Below are 15,945 nucleotides of genomic sequence, written 5' to 3' on the forward strand. Positions count from 1 at the left end.
CCGCCGGTTGGGACTGGGAGGAGCCCCGGGCAGCGGGAGGCTCGGCTGGGTTGGGCTTCGGCGGAGGCGCGGCGCAGGAAGAGGAGGGGAGCGGCCGCCGCCGCCGCCGCTTTGGCGGGCTTCGTTCTGGGAGAGACGCCGAGGGGGAGGAAGGGTTCGCGCGGCCCGCGCTTTCCGGGCCCAGAGACGCGCGCGCAAGTGAGGCGGTGCGCTGAGCTCGCTTAAAAGGCTCGCCGCCCGCCGTGACCTGTATTAAGCATTAAGCAGCGAAGGCCTTTCCTTTTACATTTTGTTCGGTGGCGGGGGGCGGACTTCCATTTCTATATCCTTCTTCCCTCAGCCATCACTTCTAAAAGGAGACGTGGCGGGGCTTAAACCACGAATCATGCTACCTGATCCGGAGCTTGTGGTGGTTACCTGTTGCTGGGGGGGGGCGGATTCTGCGCATGCTCCCCACCACCAAAGAAAACTCGCTCTCGCTTCTTACTGCTTCGTGTATTCCAGAGTACAGCTGTAATTGGCACGGAGAGAAACTCGAGGAGGAGAACACCCCCCCCCCCTTTTACCTCAGTTTCCCCTTCAGGCTCATTCAGTGTGCGGCCTTTAAAGTGCTGCCCCTTCCCAAGGACTTCCTTTGGCATCCTCCCCCCCCTTTTTTTTACTTGACAGAAATAAGGGGGCAGAAATAATGCTATGCTGTATAACCACGTTAATGGCGCTTTGGCAGTTTGAGGTTCTTTTTCGTCAACATTTCCTTCACTTTGGCTGAACAGGTTGGCTCAGCATGCACATTCAAATATTAAAGCCTTTGCTTGGTTCTTGCAACCCCTTGACAGCCCCCCCTCCAGATGAGGTAGTAATCCCCACCTACGCACCAGAGATGTGGGAGCTAAACCAGCCAATCTACTCTTCCCAGTGGAGGTTCGCGTCCCGCCGGCTCACTTGGCCAGGAACAAGCATCTGTTACTCAGGGTAAGTCAAAAGCAATCAGGTGTGATATTAGCCGGCTTGCTGTGCGGTATGAACAGAAGAGCTCCATGTTCATGGGGAAATGGAACATTTGGGTAGACCTGCTGGGCACATTGTTCTCGAAGTTGATGTGAAAGCTAAATCTGCAGGTAATGCTGCTCTACAGACTCTCCCATTACCTCAGCACAATGCCTTCTGCCCACCCACCCCACTTCCCGGCCCGCTAACTCCTTTTGAAAGGCTTGCCGAGCTGACACATTGTGGTTCTTAGGTGTGAAATTTGCACAGCAGCTGTCATTCGCTCCTCTCAATCAATATGTTAGACAAGAACATGAAAAGAGAACACAATGGTCAAAGAGAGAGAGAAATCATACGTGCAGCTTTGAGCCAGCCAGCAGCCACTCCACTGAACGGTGCAAAACATGTAATTTGAATGTCCTGGACCAGGGATAGACAGGTTTCAAGCTTGTCTGATAAGTTTTGTTTTGTTCTAGAACTCCAGGATCTATCAGCCAGAGCCAGGTGCAAAAGACATAGATTTAGAATTAAAAACAAACAACTGAGTGCCTCTAAACCTCACAGATTTGTTTACAGAACCAAAATTGAACCAAGGCAACATGATAGACGTGGCTTGGAGAAAGTTGATAAAGAAAAGAAATCTGTCTCATAACATTAGAACTCATGGGCATCCAATGAAATTGAAAGTTGGGAGATTCAGGACAGACAAAAGCACATACAGGCAACAACCATTTTACACTTGTTTAGCAGGCATGCATCGCTGCAACCCAGAAGTGGCCGGGAAAGGGGGCAGGACGAGGTGGGCTTCCACCCTCTCCACCAATATGCGGGGGTTGCCTGTAGTTGAACTTTAGAATTCACTCTGACTAAAGGCAGTGGTGGGTGGCCACCATGTTGGGCGATTTTAAAAGAGGATTAAACTTCATGGAGGTTAGCAGTGGCTCCCAACCCTAAAGGCTGTGTTCCATCTCTGCTGTTGGAAGCAGTATGCTTCTGAATACAGCTGCTGGAAACTGCAGGAGGCAAGAGTGCTCTTTCGCTTGGTGCTGCTTATGGGTTTTCCATAGGTGTCTGGTTGGCCACTGTGAGAACAGGATGCTGGACTAGGTGGGCCACTTGCCTCATGCATCTGACTCTTTTGCTCTCGCAGTCCTTTCATCCAAGTCCGTTCATATTTGTAGCCTAATTTAGGAGGAAAGGGTTTTTCCTTGCTCTTGGACAACTAAGAGTTGGAAACGCTTACTGATGTACAGCAAATCACTCAGAGATATAACAGGAGACCTGCATCTACCTTCTCCCCGGCCTTGTCCTATATGGCATTTCAGTAGCCTCAGAACTGAGCTATACTACTCAATGCTATATCATTATTTATTTCTTATATTTTTCCCTTCCCTTCTCCCCATAGGAGCTAAGGGCAGCAAACAACAAAGTAGTAAACAACACCATTAAAAACAAAATAATAACCTGGTTTTTTTAAAAAAAAATACTAAAAACAATTTAAAATATTTTAAAAATAGTTGCATACCCTCTGAGCTAATACTTTTAAGGTTACTAGGAACAGTATTAGCCACAAAATGCTTGTGTGAAAAGGAATGTTTTAAAATTCTGCAGTAATGCTAACCATGAGGGAGGCAGATGCATCTGACCAGGGAAGGCATTCCACAAACAGGAAACCACCACTGAGAAGGCTCTGTCATGGGTCCTCATCACCGTCCGGGCAGCTATGTGAACTAGCATAGGATAGCAGCTGAGAGACTTCAGCCGATTCAGATCTCTCTTTGACCAAGACCTCTCTAGGACTGCAATGCTACACTCACTTAATCTGGAGATAGTCACATTTAAATTCTTGGGACTTCTTCCTGTTCTTACTCCCAGGTGCACCCAGCTTTATTCACTCTTTATTCCAGTGGCCCATAGGTCTTGTTTCCAGGCCAACCTACTAAGTATAGCAGCCAAGGAAGGGAAAGAATGCTGGCTCATATTTACTCCTGCACGAAAAAGTGGTGGTGGTAAAGGAGAATCCACCACAGGTACAGGAAAACATAATTAATTGAGCAGGTGTTTGTTTTTATTCCTGCTGCTATAAAATTACAAAGAGGAATTCAGAAGAACTTGGTTGAATGCTTGGTAAGGATATATGCATATATATTCTTCCTGCTTTTACTAATGAAAAGGCTATTAAGTTAAATATACAGTCTTAAGGTCATTCTCCAAAAGAAGTCAAGTTTAGAAAATGTATTTTACTGGTTTAAAGTTTCTTGAAGAGCATAACTAGAAATGTGTGCATACTGAATTTATTTTCTTCTTTTAAATAATGAGTAACACATTTTTCTTTTCTTTCTTTCTGCACCCATGGACATTCTTTTCCCCTTTTTGTGCTTTTTTCTTTTTTCTTTTTGCATATACAGTGGTACCTCGGGTTAAGTACTTAATTCGTTCCGGAGGCCCGTTCTTAACCTGAAACTGTTCTTAACCTGAAGCACCACTTTAGCTAATGGGGCCTCCATGCCACCGGAGCACAATTTCTGTTCTCATCCTGAAGCAAGGTTCTTAACCCAAGGTAATATTTCTGGGTTAGCGGAGACTGTAACCTGAAGCGTATGTAACCTGAGGAGTATGTAGCCCGAGGTACCACTAGCACCAAATAGTAACATATCCAACCTTGTCGGGGAACAGCCACAATTTTGAACTTTTGCCTAACGTTGCTCTTCACCACTACCACCATTAAAGCCCTATGCTGCTTGTGTTTGCTGCTAAGGAGCGTGCTTCTTACTATTGGTTGTTCTGGAAAACTTTCCAAGACATCTCTCTAATTCCACTGACTCTGTTCATTGTACAGAGCAGTAAATAATGGGTAGGGCAATAAATGCTGACAGAGTTGGTCCTTAATTCTGAAGAGGCCAGATTTTACAGCACCTTGGGCTAAGTTGGCAGTGAGCCAGAAGTCCAAAGCTTGCTCCTTGTTGACATATAAATGCACATAGTCATTAGACTTTATTTTACAGTATACTGGGTTGTGTTGACAACCGCAGGAGACAGGGTTGCTAGATATTCTGTACACCTGAGCAGAATACATACTGAGCTAAATTGAAGAATGCAAAATAAGTAAATAAAATAAAAATCTTTCTCTTTACATGGAGCTTTGTTTTACTGACTGGTTGCTCTTTGTAGTGCAGGGTATACTTTCATGTTTTATTGCACATAGATTAGATGTTTCTTCTGAAAAAATTAACAATCAGACTGAAATCCTCTTTATGTCGTACCTGTTTGCTTATCCAAAGCAATTAAAAGGGAAAGGGCAGCTTTTGACAATGCAGGCAGCTGAATAATTTAATTAGTCAATATATAATTGCTCTGAGCAGAAGCACATGCAAGCTAGATCCCCCTACAAGCCCATCAAACTGTCTATATGATACTGACCTGCATAAAAGGATTATGCTGCTGAGAGATACGTAACTACTTGCATTGTGCTTAGGGTTTCTTCATGGGGTGTGTATTGAAGTTGCTTATTGTCTAAGTCTAGTAACAATAGAATTGTGTCATTTATCTGCTCTGTCCTTGACTGTTTTAGGGCAGTCTCCAGTTGTTGTTTTTAGACTCTTTATAGACCACATTTTAAAAACTCAGTCAGGCAATAGTTTTAGGATCAACCAAAATGTCACAAAATAGTAAGCAAGTTTTAAAAATTCTCCAGAACTCATCATCAGGTTGGAGATTAAAACAATCCAGCCTGATGGGGAGTTCTGCAGAACCCGAAAGCTTGCTCACTATTTTGTGGCTTACTTTGCTTGGCCCTAAAAAGAAACACTTAACAATGGGTTCTTCACTTCTTTTTCTAATAGAGTAACATGGCTTTCTTTACTTTTTGTGTTTTCTAAAATAATACAGGCATAACCTGTACATTATATTTCATTTTAATGTACTACTGTAGATCTACTGTTATGATCATAGGATTTTAAGGGAACTTCTTCTAGTCCAGTCCTCTGTTCTAAAGTAAAAACATATATACCACATGTTAACATTCTGGTCTACAAATTAACCCAGGGTGCAATGCACCGCAGAGAGACCCACCATTTTTAATGGTTTAGTAAAACAATCCAGAGTGAGGTGTTCAACATGATATATGAGAAGACAATTAATCCACCTCGATGCCTAGATAATCTGATCCAATGGAAAATTCCTATGGTGATGAGAGGCAGCAGAAAGAAAAACCCATTCACTAAGGCTACAGTCCTATACAGATGTGGATTTAAGCCCTGCTGACATTGAGACTTCTGAGTGGACTAATATATTACTGTAAATTACCAAATAACTGACCACTTAATGAAAGATGGCCATGCCAAATATCTGCATCTCTGATCATGCAAAGTGCAGGGGAGAATCCTTTTAAATAGACCCTAGCTGAAGAACCAAATTATGTGCTTTTCAAGACTCAGGTTAATTTTTCTGGAGGTGATCTTTGTCTAAACTTTTGAAAAGCAAAGTGGGTCTGCATGAACTTTCTGTCTCCATAGGGCATGGGGAGAAGGCTGATCTGGGTCACAGAGGAGAGAAGTGACCAGTGGGTGATGCCCACTGTATTCACTCAAAAATTCAAATGTCCCCACGTGCACAAGAAGATCAACAACTTCTGCAATAAATGGTATTGCTCAGCATGATACCTTAGGGCAGTGTTTCTCAACCTTGGGCTGCCAGCTGTTTTTGGGACTACATCTCCCATCATCCCTGATCACTGGCCCTGCTAGCTATGGATGATGGGAGTTGTAGTCCAAAAACAGCTGGAGGCCCAAGGTTGAGAAATGCCTTGAGGCATGGGTAGGCAAACTAAGGTCCGTGGGCAGGATCCGGCCCAATCGCCTTCTCAATCTAGCCTGCGGATGGTCCAGGAATCAGCGTGTTTTTACATGAGTAGAATTTGTCCTTTTATTTAAAAGGCATCTCTGGGTTATTTGTGGGGCCTTCCTGGTGTTCTTACATGAGTAGAATGTGTGCTTTTATTTAAAATGTAAGAATGTCCGCAGAATCTGTTTCTCACTATGGTGACCTGAGGTGAGGCCATTTTGGCAGTAACCCTAAGCTTATAAACTCCTTTTCATGGGAGAGCTCCGCTACTTTCTGCCTGGTTTTTAAATTGTTAGTTAATGTCAAAACTCAAGCAAACAGTTTCACAGAATTAAACAATTAGAGATAGTTTTAGGTTGAGCTGACCCTTCTTCCATAACGCAGTTTGTGGTTATTGCCGCAGGTGGTAGGTACACCTAGGGATGTGGGAGGAAATTGATTCACTTTGCAATTCAATGTGAACCTACCTAATTCACACTTTCTGAAATGACACATAAACTGGAAACACAGCCATCCCAATACATTCACACTTATTTGAATTTTTCAGTGAAGTTATCCATCCAAGTAATGTGTACAGAAATGCATATGCTAGGGTAGAGTGTGCATATAAATGTATATATTAATTAAAATAATGCACAAAAACACATTATATTATGAAAACTGCTTTGCAAAAGTATGTCAATGAGGCAAAATTGCATACAAAAAAAATATATATTAGGAGAAATTTGCATTAGCAGGCTGGTTGATTTTTTGTGAGGACTTTTTAAAAATTTCCAAGTGTGTGGAGAAGTGTGGGGAACTGAATTTGAGATTGAAAAAAATGAGAAATTGAGGAAGCAAACTGGTACATCCTCCACCCCCTACTTACACCCCTGATAGTCTGTTTTTCTTAGATACAGAGGACGCTATCCCATCACTAGTGTTCAAGCAAGATTAAACTGCCAATCTTCATTTGTATATGGAACAGGGAAGGCTACTTTGTCCTTTGCCTCAGGCAACAAAATGTCTTGGGCAGCCTTGTCTTCAGCAAACCATACTTGAGCTTTGGATATGTTTTTTGCTGTTCATATTTGTTGTACTAAACATCTTTTCATGATTGCTTTAATTTGTATTCTTAGAATTAAATTGTATAACCTTTAGGGCCAAAAGGAAAAGTTAAAATATTACAATAAATATTTTTTGGTCACCATACCGAACCACGATCCCACTGTCGACAAAGCCCATACGCTGCCAAATTTCTCTAGACTTCACATGCAGAAATATGACAAAACAAGCCCTTTCATTAATAATATGGAATGGTTTGATTTTTCTCTTTCTATTTTTGTTCTAGCCAAAAACAAGGAGGAAGAGAGAAGCCTTTATAAGCCACATTACTATTGTGGTAATACTGTCTGCTCTGTGGGCCAAACACAAAAGGCTTAGGAGTTGTAAATGGCTCATAAAACTGAAGTTCACTGTGGCCACATATATAAGCAGTGGGGGGAAAGCTGAGAAGAATGCTCCCAAAGGACTGTACCCAGCTACTGAGCTTCTCTGCTGTTATTTTTACCCTGAACTAAAAATGTGCAAGGTGCTTTAAAGGAAATGTAATCATTGGCCAAAAAAATAAAATAACATAATGTTCTTCAACAGCAGAAGGACGGGATTGTTTTCCAAAACAGTTGTAATCTAGAAAAGAGCAATAGTATTTGACAGCCAGATAGTGCTCTGGAGGCCATAATCAACCATCACTATACTTCATTCAGGTACAGTGGTGCCCCGCAAGACGAATGCCTCGCAAGACGGAAAACCCGCTAGACGAAAGGGTTTTCCGTTTTTGAGTTGCTTCGCAGGACGAATTTCCCTATGGGCTTGCTTCGCAAGACGAAAATGTCTTGCGAGTCTAGAGATTTTTTTTTCGCTTTCCCCCCCCTTTATCTAATCTGCTAAGCCTTTAATAGCCTTTAATAGCCTTAGAGCAGCTAATCCCCTAAGCCTTTAAGCCTTTAATAGCCGCTAAACCGCTAATAGCGCTAATCCGTTAAGCCGCTAATAGGGTTGCTTCGCAAGACGAAAAAACCGCTAGACGAAGACTCTCGCGGAACGGATTAATTTCGTCTTGCGAGGCACCACTGTAGCACAAGTGTGAAATATATTGTACATTAAAGGAGGAAAAGCCAGTGCTCAGAGAAAAGGTTGTCAGGTTACCGTATACCCTGAAAATCATCCATATATCTTTTAAATCTCATGATGCAGCAAGAGTCAAGGCTAGGTTTTCCCACATGTTTCCTCCCCATGTCTTAGTCAGTGTGTTTAATCCACATGTTTTTCCCCACTTCAGATATCAGAAGAGTGATCAGGGCTGGAAACTTGCGGAAGAGGTTAATCCTTTCCCCATGCACAATGCTCCTATTGAAAATCTGCCCCCTGCCCCACCTAATTTATTTTCCATTTTCTTTCTGAATCATCTTGTTACTTTTGCTAACTGGCCTTTCTAGGGAAATTAATTTGAATTTATCTATCTTAAACTCCCTGAACTGGGTAGGTGAGGACAGAGATTTCAGTTAGGAGACAGGAGAATGATACGTAGTTATTTCATGTATAATTGCACAATTACCTTTTTAATTGCTTCCTTGCCACAACTCATTGAAATGTGAGCAGCAAGAAGCACCTGATTATTATCAACCCTTTGTTTCACAGCTTTATGTAACTTGCAAAAATGTTCAGACTGATTTCAGAAATTTACTGGGAAGATGCTTTGGGTTGTTGTTTTTAAAAAAATTCTTTTAAATTAAATTGCATTTCAGGCTAAGGATTGTGCAAAACTCAGAGAATTAAGGTGGTGGGCTTGGTGTGTGGCTATGAGAGGAATTCAATGTTGCACTATTACGATTGTTCCATCAACACAAGCATTTCTGCAGGCCACACAGAACAATTTCACCTCCCTCTCCCACTGTGGTTTTTCCTGAACCTCCCAAGCATATTTGGGAAGGTGCAGGGGGAGGAGAGGGAGGGAGGGCAGTTGCTCTCAGGACTCATTGGATTGACTCATTGGACTCTCACAGGACTCATTGCACTCACCAGTGCAGCTATGTAGTTGAATGCAACCCTATATGCATAAGGTACAGAGTGCCAGTAAAATAAAGAAGGTATTCTAAGAGTTTTATCTTCTGTCTTGGTGAAAGGGCCAGCCTGTGTCCTGGCAACCGAATGATATGAAAAGAGATCTCTGATAATGGCCCAGTGATCTTTGAGGTGTGTGGACACTATGCTGCAGTACTGAGAAGTCTGCAGGACATTCTGACTTAGGTGTCAACTGGTATTTGTGCTTTATCGAAAACGTTCAAAGCATCTTGCTTGGCCATAATTTTATATGGTTGTGAGTCATGGATTATAACCAGAGCAATTTCCAAGAGATTAAATGGCTTTACAGCCAGCTGCTGTGATGTGATCTAGGTCCAGGGAGACTGTGTATAAAGTTACCAATTTTAAGTGTAACAGGAAAAGTCTGCCAGTGTCCTTTCAAAATAGCACAGTTCAGAGACCAACTAGTGTCACTAGGCCACTGGTCAGGAGGAGTCGCAAAGTTTATCTCTACCCTTCGCCTACCAACTGCTGAGTGTGTGACACAGAAAAGAGAGCCAATGGAAAGCAGCTGAGCAGGAGACACCCCAAATGCTGTGTAAACTCAGCGGCTCTGGTTTCAGATTGCAGATACCTCTGGTACTTGTAAAGTAGATGTTGTAACAACAGAGATGACATGTGGTGAAAGGCAGAAATGTTTAGGTGCCTATCCAAAATTACAACATCCTCTTTTGCCCTTATCCATACTTGTCCAAACTTTTATATATTATCATTATTGCTGAAATTACCAGTTACAAAATCCGTTTGCCCCCCAACACACTTTGTTGTCTGAATACCAGTTTCTCTAAAAAATTGCATTCCCTTACCAACATAGTGTTTTCACTTATGCATATTTGCAGCTGAGTTTCTGATGCTGGGGAGTGCCTACTATTGACCAGGAACATTTAAGTAGATGCCACTGTCGCGTTCTATAGTCTGTTCTGTGTATAATTAAGTGTCAGGAGCCAGAATCAGGAGTAGGTCAGCAATAACAACACCAGTGTCAGTGTCACCAGTGTCAGAGAAACCAAAACAGTGCAGGCCTAGTGATCCCAGCAATTCTTCCCAGTAGGTCTTGCCCCAATGAGGCAGTTGCAAGGACAGAAGATCCCTGCCTTTCTACTGCTCTCTAAGGCACCACCCCCAGTTCTTTCCTCAGCAGGTTAAGGCTCCATCGCCTTGTATCTCGTTGCTTTGTCCTTTTCATTTCTCTCTGTGTTGGAAGACCGGGGGAAGGGGAGCTGTTCACAGCAGGAGAGGGAGACTTTCTGGATTCTGCCCCCCCCCCCCGGCGCTCCTCTCCAGCTTCCTTGGCTACCTCTGAGCCTGGACTGCTCTCTGCCTCAGCCTCTTCCTGCTCGCTAACCCCTGTTGCCTCTTCAACTTCCGACTCCTCCCGGCCTGCTCCCTCTTCTCCCTCTGACCATGCATCGTCGTCCCACCACCAGTCCCCTGGATCTGAACCTTTTCCCCTTGGAGGTTCCCCAGCTGGTACCTCCAATTACTCCTTTGCATGCAGCCAGTCCATGACATCAAGTGGCATATCGCTGATTCATTAGTGGCATATCGCTGATTCATTAGATGTTAGAAATCTGTCAATATTTGGGGCACATATTCCACATATTCTGGCAGAACATCAGTTGATTTCACAAGGGATTTCTCTAGCCCCCATTCTTCTCCAGCTACCCATGGGCAGAATGGTGAGTGGCATGGAGATGTGCACATTCAAATTAGTGGATGAGTTTTGCATATACAGTATTCTAGGTCTACCAGATTGGCCTATGAGGGACAGATTGTGCTCACTGGCAAAAATTGCCCCTTTCTCCATTCTATATAAACTGCATCAGAACTGGAAACTTAAACTTTGCAGAATACTTTTATTTCAGGTAATGCCACAATGCGATTTACAGAGGGAAACTAACACAGGGAAGGAGGCCGTAGCTCAGTGGTGCTGATAGAGCATCTGTTTTGCATGCAAAAAACCCCACGTTCAGATCCCAGCATCTCCAGGCAGGGTTGGGAGACTTCTTGTCTGAAATCATGGAAAGCTATTGCCAGTCGGTATAGATCTTTCCCTACCTTTTAACACAAACCAGAGAATGTTGATGATCATATTTTGGTTTTTGGATTTTGACTTTTCAGGCAATCATGAATTTTGAACATTCACTGTCAACACATATAAGCAAGAGTTCATTTTATTGCATTTAGATGTAGTTTGTTTTCTGATTGCTGATGAGCTGTTTCCAGTAGCTTATAGGCAGCAGGTATAGCTGTGCTAGTAAATTGTATAAAATATGCAATGGGCTCTTGAAGTATACATTCCCAGCCAAAGGCCAGATCAATAATGCATATTTAATCTGGAGTTTGGGTATTTGTAGTAGAGCCAACTGAAGGAAATGGTACAAGGGGCAAGTAATGACAATGCAGGGTGGCTAGGCTCACTGCTATCTCCTTTTAACTTGCAAGGCCTCAGTGCTGATATCAGGGGAATCAGACACTGTCTGGTTCTTTTCCATGATTTGTTTCGCTCTGTGCATTGTCCCAGGGCCAAAGAGGCCATAAAAGTATTTAGCTCCTTGCTATGTATTTCTTTAAATCTGAGATGAAATCAGGAGGCTTATGTTACCTCTAATTAGGGGGAGACTCGTGGCTTCATTGCAGGAGTTTGCTGTGTCCTTGTCTGACTCTGAGGCACTGACCCTTCTCTTTCATTCCTATTTCTATCTCTCACCTAATCCCCCTCTAAAGTGATTTGTTCCTTTGAAGGAGATCTAGGTAGATAGAGCTAGAAAGCTATTTACTTTTTAAGTGACCAGACATAGCTGCATCCCATAATACCTTGCCACACTTTTCATTCAGTCTCTCACCCTCCAAATGAACTCTGCTTACTCTGCTGCACTGTACCACTGCAGGCTATTACACTCAGCTTACGTTGTCTGTCATATTGTATTGATGTCACTGTGTTGTACTGCTAAATGTGCTGCCTTGCTGTATTTGATCCTGCTGCCTGTCCTCTTTCCTCCCGGCACTGGTCCTTGGCTTCTCATGCAATCAGTTTACTTCACCCACCATCTGAGCTTAGTGGCTAATATAATATAATGCTCTTTTGGCATTGTCTGTGTGCATGCTATCTTTTACAGATTTCTTGCTCTTACGTACTTTGCATTTGTCTCCATCACAGAGTTGGCAGCTCCCATTCTCTTTTTCCTGAGAGTAGTGCTGGGTACAATAAATGATTCAAGTGGGGACATTTTTTGGCGGAAACAGAAATGTGATTATCAATATAATGCTCACAGGGCTATCTACATGAATTACTATTACCCAAGAACAGTAGTTTCCCAGGAGCCAAATCCAGCCAACCAGTAACTTGACCAAACAAATCATATGAACTTAGGAAACTGCATTTATACTGAGTCAAGCTATTGGTTCTTTGGTAGAAGGCCATAGTTCAGCGGCACAGCATCTGCTTTGCATGCAGAAGGTCCCTGGTGTTCAATTCCCAGATAGGACTGGGAATGTTCCCTGCCTGAAACCCTGGAGAGCCACTGCCAGTCCGTGTAGGCAATACAGAACTACCTGGACCAATAGTCTGACTTGGTATTCCTATCTAGCGCTGTTCTTGTCCCCTGCCTAACAACAACTCTCCAAGGTCTTTCTAAGCTTTGCTATCTGAGACTTTATTTTGAGATGCCAGATATTGAGCTTGGAATGCAAAGCATTATTTTTTTTAAAAAAAAATTGCTGCACTGTGGCCTGCCCTGGGAAACCTTTCTACTATAATTCTCAGCCAGCTAGGACTTGATCTATGAAAATGAAGAATGCAGTCTTTGTCCAAACCACAATCTGTGAATGGGACCAAACTAATCATTCCTGGGGGAAATGCAGAGATTGTTTGAACCAGATTGGAAGTATGTCTTATAATTTCCCCAAGGAAAAAAATCCCCCCAAAAGTAACTCCATCGCCTCTATCACCAACAGACTGGTCAAATCAAAAGGTCACTTAGCAATCTTTAGGCCAGGGATCCAGTATTGGATGGGATCCACATTCTCATTTCATTTGCTTTGTAGTTTTCCATAGCTCTTTTCCCCCATCCATCTGTCTTTCTGATTCCTATCCTCTTCCTGTATGCTCTTCTTGGGCTTTCTATAATTGGATGTGAAATGGTTGTGTGGCATTTAAGGCAGGATACTGAGGCAAACTGATGAGCTTGGGGGAGATTCAAAGGCAGCGTTTTTTGGATTTATTTTTCTAATGTAACTAAACGTGATTTGAGTTTGAAGAGGGTATTACTGGGATCACTGTGAAGTAAAATCAATGTTGGTAGAGGGCAACTTCAACGGGTTGAGTGAATTCAAGACAGAATGTATTTAAAGGCCTATTGTGACTGATGCAGGGCAAAGAGAAGTTGTACCTGAGACATCCACTGAGTTTTCAGTGCCCCATTTTCTGTGTTCATTGCATGCAAGGCTTAAGTTCCTCTTGAAAAAAAGTGTGTAGTAAATGGAAGATTTTGAGAGGAGTGCCTTGTCTTTAATGATATGCCTTGTCTTTAATGATATGCATTATTGGCATTATTTTACAACCACGTAGTAGTATGTGGTTGTTTTTCAACAAAATCCATTTGAATTAACTCTGTACTCATGACCTGGACATATGCAGTGCTGCTGTTAAAATAAAATGGTGGAAGCAAAGTAAGGGGGCAGTGGCAGCTGTCCATGAGTGCCACTAGGGCAACAAGCTACTCTGCTGCATGACAATTTGCACTTAAGAACATAAGAAGAGACCGCTGGATCAAGCCCCTCATCCATCTAGTCCAGCATCCTACTCACAATGTCCAACCATATGCCTGTGGAAAACCCATAAGCAGATTGAAGCACAAGAACACTATCTCTTCCTTTGGTTTCGAGCTCCAGAGATAAAAACTCAAATTGGAATTTACCATCTCACCTCTCTATACATTGCTACTCATATTAGGGAGTTTTGCTATTCCTAATGTAAATATTGTCTGCCCTTTTGAAATGATCGCACGTAGCACTAAAACCATTCACAGAATGCCAAAGTCAACAGGACTCCGTATCGCTTAGTGCCATTATGTTCAAAACCTCCTTAGATCAGACTTCAAAACTTTATTATTCCATGCCGGGATGTTGGTTTCATGATTCATATATAAATTGTTCAGCACCAAGATCCCTGTTGAGTGCTCTACAAACATTAACTAACAAGAGTAATGCAAATATAAATCCTCTCCTTTTCTGCATGCTTAGCTTTGCATTCTCAGTGCAGGTGTCCACAGCAGGGAATGGGTCATGCATATATCTATTTGGAGAATATACCAAGTATATCTAAACAGTGTTCTGTCATGCTCAAATAACAGCTCTCTGGGTCACGCTGAGAAATTCTGAGGTGTTTCTTCTCCCCCACCCCATTTCAACAGAGCAAGTGTGGTATTTGCTGATGTGGATTATCACTTGGGGATACAGACTGAAATCACTAAAGCAGGGGTAGGCAACCTAAGGCCGGGGGCCAGGTGCGGCCCAATCGCCTTCTCAATCTGGCCCGCAGACAGTCCAGGAATCAGTGTGTTTTTACATGAGTAGAATGTGTGCTTTTATTTAAAATGCATCTCTGGGTTGTCTGTGGGGCATAGGAATTCTTTCTTTCTCTTTTTCCAAAATATAGTCCAGTCCACCACATGGTCTGAAGGATGGTGGCCCAGCTCACGGCTGAAAAATATTGCTGACCCCTGCACTAAAGGATTAGAAATGAGCTTGTTTTTCACATTTTTCTGAATGGGCTTTTGTCAGCCATGTTCCAACCATGTTTGTGTTGCAGTGCATTAAGTGGTGGAGATACTAGTGAAGATCCTGACAATGGTTGTCTGAGCTGCCATAGGATGGGAGGACTGTTGTGATCCAGTGGAGGTGAGGGGCAGGCAGAAGGACCAATGAAAAGAAGGGTAAAAAGGAGAAGCCAAGGAAACCGGGACTTAAAGGTATGGGCTGGAGAAGACAAAAGGCTGAGGGTGGTGAGTGATGTGGAGTAGTCCAGAGAAATGACATGAAAAGGGTAGAAGGCCTGAAGGAGGAGAGGAGAGTAGGAAAACTGGGAGAGACAGCAGAGAAAACTAGCATGCCCTGAAGCTGCAAAGCTGAAATAACCAAACAAATATTTGGCTGTTGGCCTCTAGTTATAAGAATAATCAGAGGGCTTCTTTGTAACCATGTTGTATTACAGCTATATCAGATTGCTTCCAATCCCATCTCTGTGTGCACTGACATCCGTGAGGGATGCCTTGATGCTCTTGTCTTTGATGTTATTTCTATCCACATGCATTAAGATTCCAAGGTGCACCCCATATGCAAACAGACTGCCCTGAGGCTATAACATTACTCTGTAAAGTCTGCTTTCTTCACAAGGGCTTTTTGTTTGTTTGTTTTGTAATCCTGAAGCGCATAGGAGTATTTTCCCTCTGAAGAATGATGGCTTTATTATATATGTTACAGTGGTGTCCAAACTTTTTTCAAAGAGGGCTAGATTTGATGAAGTGAAGGGCCATGAGGGCCAACCAAAGTTGCTGAGCTTTTTAAGGATTTTACCCCAGGAAATGAACAGCCACAGGGGCCGGATTAAACCGACTGGCGGGCCGGATTAGGCCCCTGAAACAGACTTTGGACATGCCTAGGTGGAACATGAGGAATAGGTTGCCTTAGTATTTAAGGAGCTCACGTAGGTTCAGTAGTCCACATCCCTACCTCAAAGTAACATTTCCTGGATTAGGACTATGAATTGGTTCTATTGTCAGGAATCATGGGTATGTTCAGAGGCTGTGCTGATTGCAAATAGCAGAGGATGGCTGGATCCATCACAGCTCAGTTTGGGATCAGCTGGTGGGGCAAGTGTACAAGACTAGATGGAGCTTTGACCAGATCCAACAATTTTTTAAATGTTTTTATCGAAATCTCATCTTTCATATCCACCTAATTTCAGTACATCCAAAGATGCTGCAGAAGAAC

This window comes from Podarcis pityusensis, assembly GCF_964106645.2.
Source record: "Podarcis pityusensis genome assembly, chromosome: 2".
NCBI classification, from domain to species: domain Eukaryota; kingdom Metazoa; phylum Chordata; class Lepidosauria; order Squamata; family Lacertidae; genus Podarcis; species Podarcis pityusensis.